Consider the following 13,646-nt stretch of genomic DNA (forward strand, 5'->3'; position numbering starts at 1 on the left):
ATGTACTTTGGAGACCTCACGCCCCACGTGTTGAGCAATTCGGCGGTACGTCCACCCGGCCTCCCGCATGCCTACTATACGCCCTCGCTCAAAGTCCGTCAACTGCACATACGGTTCACGTCCACGCTGTCGCGGCATGCTACCAGTGTTAAAGACTGCGATGGAGCTCCGTATGCCACGGCAAACTGGCTGACACTGACGGCGGCGGTGCACAAATGCTGCGCAGCTAGCGCCATTCGACGGCCAACACCGCGGGTCCTGGTGTGTCCGCTGTGCCGTGCGTGTGATCATTGCTTGTACAGCCCTCTCGCAGTGTCCGGAGCAAGTATGGTGGGTCTGACACACCGGTGTCAATGTGTTCTTTTTTCCATTTCCAGGAGTGTAGTTTAAACGATTTAGGTGTTAGTCTGAGCAACCCTTCTGGAACTTTTGCATATGATACCGACATTTACCATCTAGTAAAGTCACGAGAAGATCCAATTGCAAAATGATATAGCCAAGATCTCTACGTTGCTAAAGCTGGCAATGGACTCTAAAAAGCGAAAAGTGTGAAATCATCCACACGAGCAGTGAAAGGAATCTGTCAAATTTCGGTTACACAATAAATCACACAAATATAAAGGCTGTATATTCATATACATTCATAGCAATTACAGTAACGAAAAACTTACATTGGAACGATTACATAGACAATGTTATAGGGTAAGCAACTAAAGAATCCTTTTCATTTGCAAAACTCTTAGAAGATGCAACAAGTTACTAAAAGAGACTATCTACACTACATTTTTCTGTCCTCCTCTGGAGGATTTCTGGGCGGTATGGGATCCATGTCAGATAGAATACAGGAAACCATCAGAAAAATTCAAAGAAGGGCAGCTAGTTTTGTATTACAGAGAAAAAAATATATCATATGCCAGTTGGAGCGGTAATCATTAAAGCAAAGGCGTTTCTCGCCACTTAAGTAGGGAGAAATGATCATCGTGTATATATATATATATATATATATATATATATATATAAAAATCAGAGCTCACAAGGAAAGAGTCAAGTGGTTTTTTTCCGTGCCCTATTTGAGGAAGGAATGCGGAGAAATAGTCCGAAAGTGTTTCGATGAATAGTCTAACAGGCACTTAACTGTGAGTTGCATAGCAATAGTCACACTGATGTAAATGATATCACATCTTTTAACATCACTCTGCTAAACGCTATTTCAGTATCTGAAGTACAATTTATAACTAACAAGAATCGATTTAAAATTTGGATAACTAATCCTAAAAACGAAACTCTGTTATCAAGAAAACTCCAGTGTAACCCATGTCCTGTTAGTCACACTGGACTTCGATGTGAAATGCAGTGTCGCTGTAAGTTAAGGAAATTATAACTTCGAAAAGATATATACGTATACGGCACTTGTACTACCATATACGAGGTCTGTACTGAAAACTAAGATACATCTCTTTGAAACTAGTCCGCCAACGCTTATCTATCAGCTGCATCACAGAGTTTCTTATACATTGACTTGCTGTCAGGTTATAAGGGAGGGCGGCATTCAACTTGACACATGCTGGTGCTCGCCTCGACAGCGCTACCGTCGCAGACTCGCATTCCAGAAGTCTGGAGTACAAATTACAGTCGGGCCATCCACATAAGGATTTCCCAGAGTTTTCTTGAATGAAGTACTGCGAATGTCAAACAAAGATTATGCCGATTTTCTTCCCCGCCATCTCCGGGTTTGTGCTGTGGCTATATTGTCGTCGTCGACATTCCAAACACCTTGACCGTTGGTCCATCCTTCGAGTCCAGGTACCTAGGGGGATGGGGAGTCTATTCACGCGGCGCCGCTGGTTTCGCAAACAACTCTTCGAAATTTCCAGCGCGTCATCGCCTCCACTCTGCCACTAACCCACCCTTGCAGTACCATTACTAGTCACAGGTACTGCGTGTGAGCCCACAGGTCGGTGGTTCAATTGCTGTGGTGACACGAGGTGAGCAAGTCTCTGGTCGACGCAGCATCGGTTAATATCGTTCTCAGAGCAGTGAAAGCCGCGTTGGAGATTAATCAGCAGACTTCTTCACATCGAGGATCGGCGGCAAAGCGACCGAGGAGGGAATCGTCACCAGAAATGCAGGCTGCGACGTCTCCGACCCCACACTACAGCCGTTTCGAGGTGAGTGCGCAGAGACTTGGGCGGTGCTCGGTTACGTTCTGGTGCTTACAGAGAAGCGCCACAAGCAGATTTAGCACTCAGTTCGTTTCCTGGCTGTTCGGAGATGTAGAGTAGGTCACTTACAAGAATCTATGATTCGCAGTGTGGTGATTTTCATAATAACAGTATTTTCACAAGTAATCCGTCGTTGCCTTCTTCGTAACAGAGTTTACAGGCTCGCCGCAAGACACATAAGTTTTATTCACGTCTACAGTACTTTGCTAACCTTAGACTGCAAAACTGACTCCATAATTGTTAAAGTATCTGTCTGTTTTGCCATTCGAAACGCATTTTGAACGGTATTAATTGTACTTTTTCCCGTTGTTTAGTGAGAACAGTATTCAGTCCGGATCCTATTGGTAGTGGGAATCAGGTAACGAGGAAACGAAAAAAATTCCGATGCATTATGCAAGCAGTCTTCGTGAATCGGTACCCAATGGGTTTGTCAGCAGCAAAAGCTCTGTTTCTGGATAAATGTTCTTTTTAACTTTCCTCAGTCAGCCTTGTAAAAAGTATATTATAATAGTGTCAAGTTGTGGTTGATTTTCAGTTCTATTTTATGACTCACTCATCATTAGATTAAGTATGCCTACACCTGAAGTCTTTGTTTATGGCTGCGCTCGCTGTCTATTAATTTATCAGGAGCTTCTTCGCACCATCGTACTCCCCACATCTGAAATTCACAGACAATTTTTTTCCCTAGTTTGAGCAGCCATCCTGATATTCTTTATCATGTAAGAATACTGAGCTATAAGTGATCGTTGAAATAACGTAGGAGATGTAAATATTTTACAAAATTCTCAAATTTCATCCGCATAGCACGGGATCTAGGCCTACCTAACAGGATATCGTGTAATCTTTTATTTTATTTTTCACCTTCATCATTGACAACTGAAAATGTCTACACAGCAGCTACACATTTTGTTCAAACGAGCGTCGAAACGATTTGCGGAAGATATGAACGAAAACATAAGAAAGCAAAAGTATATTGCTACTTTTAAAACCGAGATGTTGAACGGGTTGCGAATATCGACAACTTGGGGGAGGTGAGATATGACGTGTGGACAATTACTTGTTTACAACGAGGTGACGACTGTAATACAACCAACTTTTGTGTCCGTGTCTGAATCTAGCAAGCCACCTTACGGTGCGTAGAGGAGAGTACTTCGGATGTCGCTACTGCGTTTCATTGAGAAAAGCTCAGTGCGAAAAATGTCACAAAATTTTCGTACGAAATTCTCTGATTATCTCGTAATGGCCATTTAGTATGGTGCGACTGAAAGGGAGTGATATTTTGCCTGACACAGCTTCGGTCTAAAGAGCCTGGGAACCAAATTTCTGTGCCAGTCAGGGACCCGACGCCGAGTTACCTGTTTGTCGCGAACTCCATAATCATGCCTTTAAACATCTTAAATTCTAATTCAGTAAGAAAAACTGCCCTGTCACAGTACAGGACGAGTTTGCTACTTAATAAAACTAAATTTCTAGTGTAAGAAACCTTATTGGTGGCAGACTTTCTACCTGCCGTGTCCCTCGAAAGTGTTTTTTTCTTTCAGAGACCCTACTGTACCCCTTTTTGCTGCAATGATGCTTCCTTTGCCTGTCTTCATCTCCACTTCCTTAAATTGGTTGTGCGTTGTTGCGTAGTACATTATTCTAATTTGAACAGAAGAGCTTCTGCCGTTTCTTCGTTCAAACGCGACAACAAATGATACGTATTACACAATTGTAACAAAATCATCTTCTTGTAATATACTTGATTTTCTTCTACACAAACTACTAAAAAATTAAATGCTTATTTCTTCGTCAAGACTATAGCAATCCTGTATTAATGAAAAGACTAGATCGTGATTTTACTCAAGTAAAAAGTCTGATTATAATCTTAATTTTAGTTCCTGTAGCCCGAGCAATGTCAACTTATTTCACTTTGTTATGGCGATGTATTGACAAAGTAGTTTTTAAACCACTGTTCCTATCTGCGGAATTTCTGTATTTTAAAATGTTCTGCTTCTATATAAACTGCTGTTTTGTTTTTAAATACGTTGTTTGACAAATCCCAAGGAGGAAGACATAAAAAATCATTACGCTGTCCGAGCATCTCTCTATACGTGACGATATAATCCATTCTGAATGGTTTTGCGATGATATCGTTTCTTGTCACTGCACCTTCACTGACTTCCCTCAAATGGAGTCCCCTCGCTTCCTTTCCAGTCAGTATATCCAAATCTTGTCGGATGGTACGCTCTCAGAAAGTCAACAGGAAATCCCTCCGTGATGTTAACGCCTCTGGCGTTTGTGAATATCTATGTGATGCTCTTGCACTTATTACAAAATTCTGTGACAAAACGCGCAGCGTCTCGTTGGGTCTTTTAACTTCTTAACTCATTTCTCCTCAACGATTAATAGAAATACGCAGTACCCGAGACTCAGCAGAAGAAGCTGCGGGTAAATTATTTTTCCCCAGGCTTTTCTCATGAATCTCAATCTAATGTTTGCTTTTGCTACACCTAGTTGTATGTGGCCATTACATTTCAGCTCGCTCCTGTCGCATACCACTGGTTTCCCGTTATTAAGGTATGGAGTTACTAATAAACATTCATGTAACATTGGATGTTTCATCCTGTTTATGAACTATAAATTACTATAATTTACATTGATCTTCAACTGTTAGTCGCTCTAACAAGCTTGGGTAATTTGCTGGTCTTCCTGCATTTCGCTACAATTTACTGTCGTTCCACCGGCAGCCTAATAGACCTTACACGTTATTTCGAAAATTGTTTAACAGTCCAGAATAGTTGCCGTTTAAAATTTTATTTATTTGGGGGTATTCAGTCTCAACGAGTTTTGAGAAAGAAAACTTGGTCCATTTAGGCCATAATCTCTTTATTATCCATGCAATTGGCTAGTTTCAACCGCGGGTCAGTTTCAAGCGCATATTTTAAGCTTCAAGCTTCATTTCATATTCTAACACACCACTGGTACATAAAGACCGGTATAAATCATACTTCTGTGTGTATGAGGTACAAAAACCATTCAACAGTGCAGTAAAATTCAATACAGATCTGTGTAGCGGCTGAGGAAAGGAAGCATGAACAGTATTCTATAGCTTTTGTACCACATACAGATGTACGACGTATGCCTGTCCACATGTACCAGCAATATAGTAGAACGTGAAATGAAGCATAAAGCTTAAAATATGTTCTTGAAAATGATCTACAGTTGAAATTGGCCAGTTGCATGGACGATAAAAAGAATACAGCGTTTTTGGACGATGTTTTCATTCCCAAAGTTTTATGTTTTTTTATTTTTTTCTCAAAGTTCCTTATAGAAGCAATTATGATTTTTAGCTGTCGGCTGCAATGTGTTCCGCGATTGGTACTGTTAGCGTTTCATATACCGTTACGACGCATCCAGCGTTGATAACCGGGCTTCCGTCTCCCTCGAAACACTCCCCAATCCAAATCAGGCGCGTCGGTCAGCAATGTACGTTGATCGCTGGCATTCAGCAGAAGAAGGCTTCCTGACATTGCGTTTACCCTCGTAAAGCCTGCACCTTCTACTACACGGCTACCACCACTAACTTTGTGTGTTGTTAAACTATCTTCTCTTTTCAATCTCTCTGCACCATGCAACCATATAACGAAACGGCGAATACGGAAGGAACCGTAGGGGAGAGAGCGGTTACTTTACCAGAGAGTAACTATGTTAAATACCTCTGTCTGTTCCAGTTATCAGGGCGAGGCACTGAAATCTCACCCTCTGTCAGCAAAGCTGGTTGTGCTCTGAGACAGATGGAGTCTGCTTCGTCATGTGTTGAGACATCCTGAGGAATCGACGGTATCAGCAGTACAACCAATGATTACTTGCTATAATAAGTGGCTCTGGATAGTTGATTGATTCCGCAGATGTAGAATTAGTAACTGATTTAATGCAGAGCGAGTTGCACGTTGGACGCCATAACATACGTATACACTTGCTTGAGACACAACTGTACACTTCATAAAGTAATTAACTGATGATTGTAACTGAATTCTCCTTCGTTGCTTGACAGAACACGACTACTCTAATGAAAAAGGAAACAGTTCCCCGGTGTTTTCCTAATTCTATTTATTTGGTTGCGAATCAGCTTTCTACCATCGCCATACGATAACTGAATGTCGCAATCACAGATGAAGTGGCATGCCTCCTATACCCGTACAGATACAGAAGATACATGGAATCTTGAGATACAGATTTTCTACAAAGGATAGCATTATTCCCTTTACATTGTATCAAAATCAATACATACAACAAAAATGAAAGATGAAGTTAAATTCTTATTGTAATTTAAATTTGGCATGTCTGAAACTTAATTTAATAGAGGAAAAAAGTACATTGTATTTTGTCTTTTAAAACTAAGCGTCCATTTACTCATATTAATTGATTTCATGTGTTTTTGGTAACGTCGTCTTTTTGCGAATATTTAAAATGTCGCAGTCCATACCGTAAGTGTGGTTTTCTGTTAAAAACGTTCCACAGAGGTAAAAGCTGTCTTTCCTGATCCCTAGCTAATCTCACGTTCCGATCATCTAACTGCTACAGCTCTGACTGACCAACGTATATCCCTCAATATTGCTTGCTGCTCATTTCATACACACCACTACAGGACAAAGGTTATTCTCTTCCAAGAGAGACTTCCTAGCACTCGCCCCAGTTGTACAGCCGACTTTGCTAGCGATGCTACACTGACAAATACGCTCTCATTTACCGAGACGGTAGTTAGCATAGCCTTCAGCTACGTCATTTGCTACGACCTAGCAAGGCGCCATTACCAGTTTATATTGAGATCATAATTATGTATCATCAAGTGCGGATTTCTCCAATTATGGATTAAAGTTAAGTATTCCAGAAGTTATGTACTATTTTTGGCTACTATAATTCCTTGTCATGTTCCAGACCTCACGCCAGTTTACGTGAGCTTAAACGCGTGCATTTCGGCCTCCTCTAGCAACACGGTGTTGGCTCTTCTACCAACACATCACAAAAACGAGTTCGAAATTGGCCATTAAAACTTCAAATATTTCAGTACTAAGACGAAAATCCATAGCTAGGTTATCGAACTGTTAATAAAATTTTTCTGGAAATGGAAAAAAAAAATCATTTTACGGATATTTGCTTTTCGACGATTAATGTCATAACATTTGAGGAAATTTACTTGATCTGTTTAGGCAGTCATCGGTGGGAACATTTGTAAATAACCTAGTAATATCACACGTTACCAGTTTAGAATTAGATGGTACTAGTATATATTTAATTTTTTCCTCAGGAGCTACAGAATGTCTGATGCTAAATTGAAGTTAAAATTTTATTCGTTTTTGATAAAATCTTGTTGCTAGTCAGTAGCTTGAGCATCGAACTATTAATTGAAGAGTGTGAATGGAAAAGGCTCTAAGTGCAATTTTTCACAAAACTTGTTGTCAGTGCTGTTGCGCTTCTAGTACTTTGTTGCATGTTCCTGGGTTTGATTCAGGGGCCAAACAGTGGAGGAAGTCTATAAGATACGTGTTAATTAGTAGATGGGACGTAGTCTTACTGCCAAGCTGTACTTCCCTCTGAAGTCCCGAAATTTAATATACAGGAGGAGAGGTTTTTGCTCATTACGGTTCTATTATTTAAAGCTAATGCTGTATTTCTGTACTTCACATGAAACGTAGTAATTCAGTATTAATAGCACTTGGTACAAAAACTACCCTCCGGCAATTTTATCGACACTTGACAGTTCTGTGACTATGACTGTGTACAAAGTACATGTTGATACTTGCAAAGAAGAAAACAGTAATCAGCTATCGACAATAACGCTGTCTATTTATACAAATACCCTGTTATCGGTTTCGAACTGCCGGTTCATCTTCAGGCAGCCGCTGTTTTTTATATTAAACCTGTTGTTTAAATTAATTGTTGGTAAAACAGCCAACGACTGATGTAAACAATAACAAGTGCAAAATAAACGCGAACATCCGTTGATGTACCAGTTTAGAAACTGGTAACGGTACTGTCTGTGTAAACAAATTGCATTATTAAGAGTTATCAGTTCATGTTTCCTCTTTACAAGAAACGACTTTTAAAAGCTTTGTTACTGGCATTCTGAACAGCTAATTATGCTGTTATGGCACTTAGAATGTGATGAATAAAGTATTTGCCTACTAATTTAACTCATTATTCTTTGGTATAATGTGGAAGGCATCATAAACCTGTGGTATCGGAAAACCTACTCATTTTATGGACACCAATAAGTTATGTACAATCAGAAGTTCGTTTCCTTCACTATCCTGAGATATGTCAAGATTTGGAACCTGCGACCTTTTTACATTTCCTCTGTTCAACTTTTCTTAATAGTGCGTAAATGTCGTGGAATAAAAATTGTATTTGGACTTTCTCAATATGCTAATACCAAGAAACCTAACTTGTAGTGAATGCTATCGAAAGACTTTTACGGTAGTTAAGGCAGTAGGCTGGCACCCGGCTATCCTTTCAATTGCCCAGTCTTTTCCCGAAGTGGTACCCGGGCGATTTCTCGGAAAAGCTCACGGTCAATTTTGTCTCCATTTCTTGTGCAGCGCGGTCTGCTGTGATGTCCCTAATAACCTCAGCGTCAACGGTATATTCAGCCCTGTACTCATTTTCCTGATTTAATGTTAAATTGCCCATGATTATATTAATAGCAATCTAAGGCGAGATTAGGTTCTTCTAGTACTCTTTTCCTTCGGTTCTGCCTTAGAAGACGGGTGCTGTTAATCTTTGAGCCTTTAAATGTCGCTTCAAATCACACACTAAGATAATATTATGACCATTTGTACTTTACTATGGTATTGAATTACATTGTTTAATGTAGTAATAGGTATTTTATTTCAATATTTATTTATATGTGGCTCTTTCAATGTCTATGCTATTTTGTTTTTAAGAGATTGATAACCCCTGCGTCACTCCTTTTGTAAACAGTAGCACTACGGAAGGCAAAAACTGAATGATCGAACTATGTTAAATTAGTGGAGGGTTGCGGGGATGGAAGGGGAGTGTGGAAGGGGGAGGGAGTGAGTCGAATCTTACTCGTTCTTCTTACACTTAAATTTCAACTTGGGACGTTGTTACTTTCTTCTTAACCACTCCCTTCTTGGCACCCCCTCCTCGCATAATCCGAAAAAAAAGAAAAATAGACAAACAGAGTTAAGCCTGAAGAAAATCTTGTTGAATCCTCTACCACCTAAACAACAATCTATATCTGAAATCTTCATTTGTTTTGAGCATAACTTATACTATGCTGTTAGACAAAATAAGCCTGAGATTAAAGGTTACAATAAACCGTGAAAAGTGCGTGGTTTCACATGCAGACACCTGAGGCACTAGAGGTGTGAAAGTCACCGCGATTCCAATGTCGACGGGACGTGGATATGCTTTACATCCTTCCTATTTGTCCCTCTTTTTATGGTGACGTTAATACGACCTCCTGAGTTACATTCCAATTAGAAAATATGTCTGGTCAGGAGAAATACAGCGGCATGTTTGTATCTGCTTACTTTACTCATCAGTTCTCGGGCCGAATTATATTTCATCACTAAACATCATGCCTGTAAGGATGATTTCCACTACAGAATACGATGGTGATGCTAAAAGTTATTTTTGAAAGAGAAGTTCAGTAATTTACATCCAGTCATTCCGCTGTTGTACAGTTATTTCGTACGTGAAGTGAAATGGTTAAACTAACATTCAGGTTCTCGTTTTGAACTCCTATGTATCAAATGATCACTCGAATTTTATTCGAATGTCACCTTTTGAAATACTCCTAATATTGAGCCGGACCTGGAAGAGTAGCTGAACGGAATGGACAGTGTCTTTAAAGCAGGATACAAGATGAACATTAACAAAAGCAAAACGAGGCTAATAGAATGTAGTCGAATTAAATCAGGTGATGCTGCGGGAAATAGATTAGGAAAATGGTTCAAATGGCTCTGAGCACTATGGGACTTAACATCTGTGGTCATCAGTCCCCTAGACCTTAGACCTACTTCAACCTAGCTAACCTAAGGACAGCACACACATCCATGCCCGAAGCAGGATTCGAACCTGCGACCATAGCGGTCACACGGTTCCAGACTGAAGCGCCTAGAACCGCACGGCCACACCGGCCGGCAATTAGATTAGCAAATGAGACGCTTAAAGTACATCGAGTATAGATTTAAGTGTCAGGAAGAAGTTTCTGAAAGTATCTGTACGGAGTGTAGGCATGTATGGAAGTGAAACTTGGACGATAAGTAGTTTGGCCAAGAAGAGAATAGAAGATTTCGGAATGTGGTGTTACAGAAGAATGCTGAAGAATAGATGGGTAGATCAGATAACTAATGAGGAGGTATTGAAAAGATATGGGGAGAAGAGAATTTCGTGGCACAACTTGATTAGAAGGAGGGATCGCTTGGTAGGACACATTCTGAGGCATCAAGGGATCACAAATCTATTATTAGAGGGTAAAAATCGTAGAGGGAGACCAAGAAATGAATACACTAAACAGATGCAGAAGAATGTAGTTTGCATTACTGGGTACTGGGAGATGAAGCAGCTTGCACAGGACAGAGTAGCATGGAGAGCTGCATCAAACCAGTCTCAGGACTGAAGACCACAACAAAAACAATGAGCCGTCGTGCTGCACAAAATTTGCATCACCGGTACAATGCTCATAGGTCCAAACTTTTATTTTAAGGCCTCTAAAGTAGGGAATCCGGTGGGTGCTGTTTCGAAACACTTTAGTTTATCGAACCTGACCATTCCAAAATACTCGTCGTTAATTGTTGATTGTTTACTTATCGGATAGATAGACGTAAACTGCGTTGTAAGCAGTCTTCAGTTTCATATTATTTTTCACACAGTTCTAGATTTGAAAGTTATTAGTTCTCTGACCTGTCCTGAGGATAAGATTTGAAGTGGAAGTTAGTCATACCCCTACGAGAACTAACAGTGCAGTTCAAGCTAAACATGACTGTCCAACGGAACATTTTATTAAAATGTGAAAGGTCTTTTCTCTGAATTTTTCAAATGACTTGATATTCAACATTGACTGTACATGTGTTGCGATACCCATCATTGCAGTTTCGACCTTTTGGACATATTCAGGTGGTTACAAGTGCTGAAAACACTGCAGTTGCCAACATTACTAAAAAGTATACTGCGAATTATTGGTGAACTGCACACCACACTTGTACAGTGGCATCGTAGAAAGCTGTTAGATGGGAGCATAAGTGAGTACAAGTTGATTCACTGCTAATTGCTTCAGTCTTTCTGGTCTTATGACAGTGTCTCCGGTGATCATTGAGGGATGAAGTGAGTCATAGCCTCATACCTGGCGGCCTTGAGTATTCAGTCTCCAAACTTAAAGTGGTTTTGTTGCCTACTGGCTACCGAAGTCGTCTGCTAATGTCCAGCGTGTGTACCGCTGGAGAGCGGTCAACTCTCTCAGCAAAACAATTTTCGCAGCAGGACTGTTTTAATATGCCAACATCGTTCTCGCCTGGGCCGCTAGCATTACCGTCCCAAAACAACTTATGAACTTCATTTCATTAACAGCAACATATCGGCCCGCGGTATTCCTGCCTGTCGTAAGAGGCGACTAAAAGGAGTCTCCAACGTTTCGGCCTTATGTGATGGTCCCCTGTCGGGTTTGACCTCCATATCTCAAAATTTTTCCGAAGAGCGAGCCGATTGGGGAAGGGCGCCTTACTTGGTGCATTGTGTCCATCTTGCGTTGAGAACTTTCGCCAGCTTTTTCGTCGTTGCGTTGCAGTCCTGCCCGCTCTACATCTCATGGGCATGGATACGCTCCTGTGTGCACTTTCTGCCAAGCGATGTGCAGGGCCACTTTCTGCACTAACGGCGACCATGGACCACATGTCACCTAACATCCAGCACGGTAGCCAGTCCGTTGTGGTGGGGCCGCCATGTACCCTCTTCGTTGTAGCCCCCTGACAACACAGGGATCGCTCTACTGATACCTGCGCCGTTAACTCCCCACGTATGCCAAGGAGTAGATGCCCATCTCCCTGGGGCATCGGGACTCCCGGCAATGGCCATCCTGCCAGGTGGCCTTTGCTGTGGCTGGGTGGCGCCCGTGGGGAGGGCCCTTGGTCGGAGTAGGTGGCATTAGGGTGGATGACACGCAATGAAGCGTGGCACATCTTCTCTTGCTGGTGACCAGCCACCAGCAGTCTCTAAGCGTTCGAGGGCCCATTTTAAAGGTAACGTTTATGACCCCAAATCGTTCCCCTCCCTCGCCACACCATGGGAGGAACGAAAGGCTATGAATGAGAGCGACAGGTATTCGCCCCGGTACCTCGTCTGTACCAGAGCTGACGGGGAATCGTTTGTGTCTGTGAAGCCTCAGTTCTTTGTCGAATATTTAGAGGACAAGTTCGGGGAGGTGGAGGGCTTGTCCAAGATGCGGTCAGAGTCAGTCTTAATAAAAACGGCATCCTCTGCCCAGTCACGAGCCTTGCTCGCTTGTACGAAGTTGGGGGATGTTTCTGTTACTATCACCCCCCACAAAAGCTTAAATATGGTCCAGGGAATTATTTTTCACCGCGATTTCCTTTTAAAGTCCGATGACGAGCTGCGCGCCAACTTAGAGCGACGAGGTGTACATTTCGTCCGGCGTGTTCATCGGGGTCCGAGGGACAATCAGGTAGCTACCGGTGCCTTCATCTTGGCCTTCGAAGGTGATATCGTACCAGAGAAGGTCAAGGTGATGGTCTACCGGTGTGACGTCAAACCCTATATCCCTCCCCCGATGCGGTGCTTTAAGTGCTGGAAGTTCGGTCACCTGTCCTCTCGCTGTACTTCTAGCCTCACATGTCGAGATTGTGGACGCCCATCTCATCCCGATACTCCATGTGCTCCACCTCCCGTCTGTGTCAACTGTGGAGAGCCTCATTCCCCTTGCTCGCCGGACTGCAGTGTCTTACAGAAAGAACGCAAAATCATGGAATATAAGACCCTGGACCGACTGACTTACACTGAGGCTAAGCGGAAATTTGAACGGCTACATCCCGTGCGCATGATGTCATCTTATGCCTCCACTGTCACTCCTGCTCCAGCTCCTTCAGCTGCAAGATATACAGTCAGCTCTCAGAGTCAGAGGACCTCACCTGCCCCCTTGACAATGGGGGCCCCTTCTCTCGCTGTTGCTCCCACACCATCTACCTCGGGAGCAGCACCCACTAAACCATCGGGGACCCCAGTCCCCACTTCTAAGCCGGAGAAGCGTAAGTCTTCTTCGGCTTCTCTCGCTCGGAAGGGATCCCTTGGGTCACTCCCTTCCCAGGTTCCTACCAGCGGCACAGCAGACACCAGCCAGTGGCTGAAGAGCCACAGGTCGCTGGTCGACGGGCTTCGCGATCCTCTTCGGTCCCGGAGACTGAC

This window comes from Schistocerca nitens, chromosome 1 (genome assembly GCF_023898315.1).
Source record: "Schistocerca nitens isolate TAMUIC-IGC-003100 chromosome 1, iqSchNite1.1, whole genome shotgun sequence".
NCBI classification, from domain to species: domain Eukaryota; kingdom Metazoa; phylum Arthropoda; class Insecta; order Orthoptera; family Acrididae; genus Schistocerca; species Schistocerca nitens.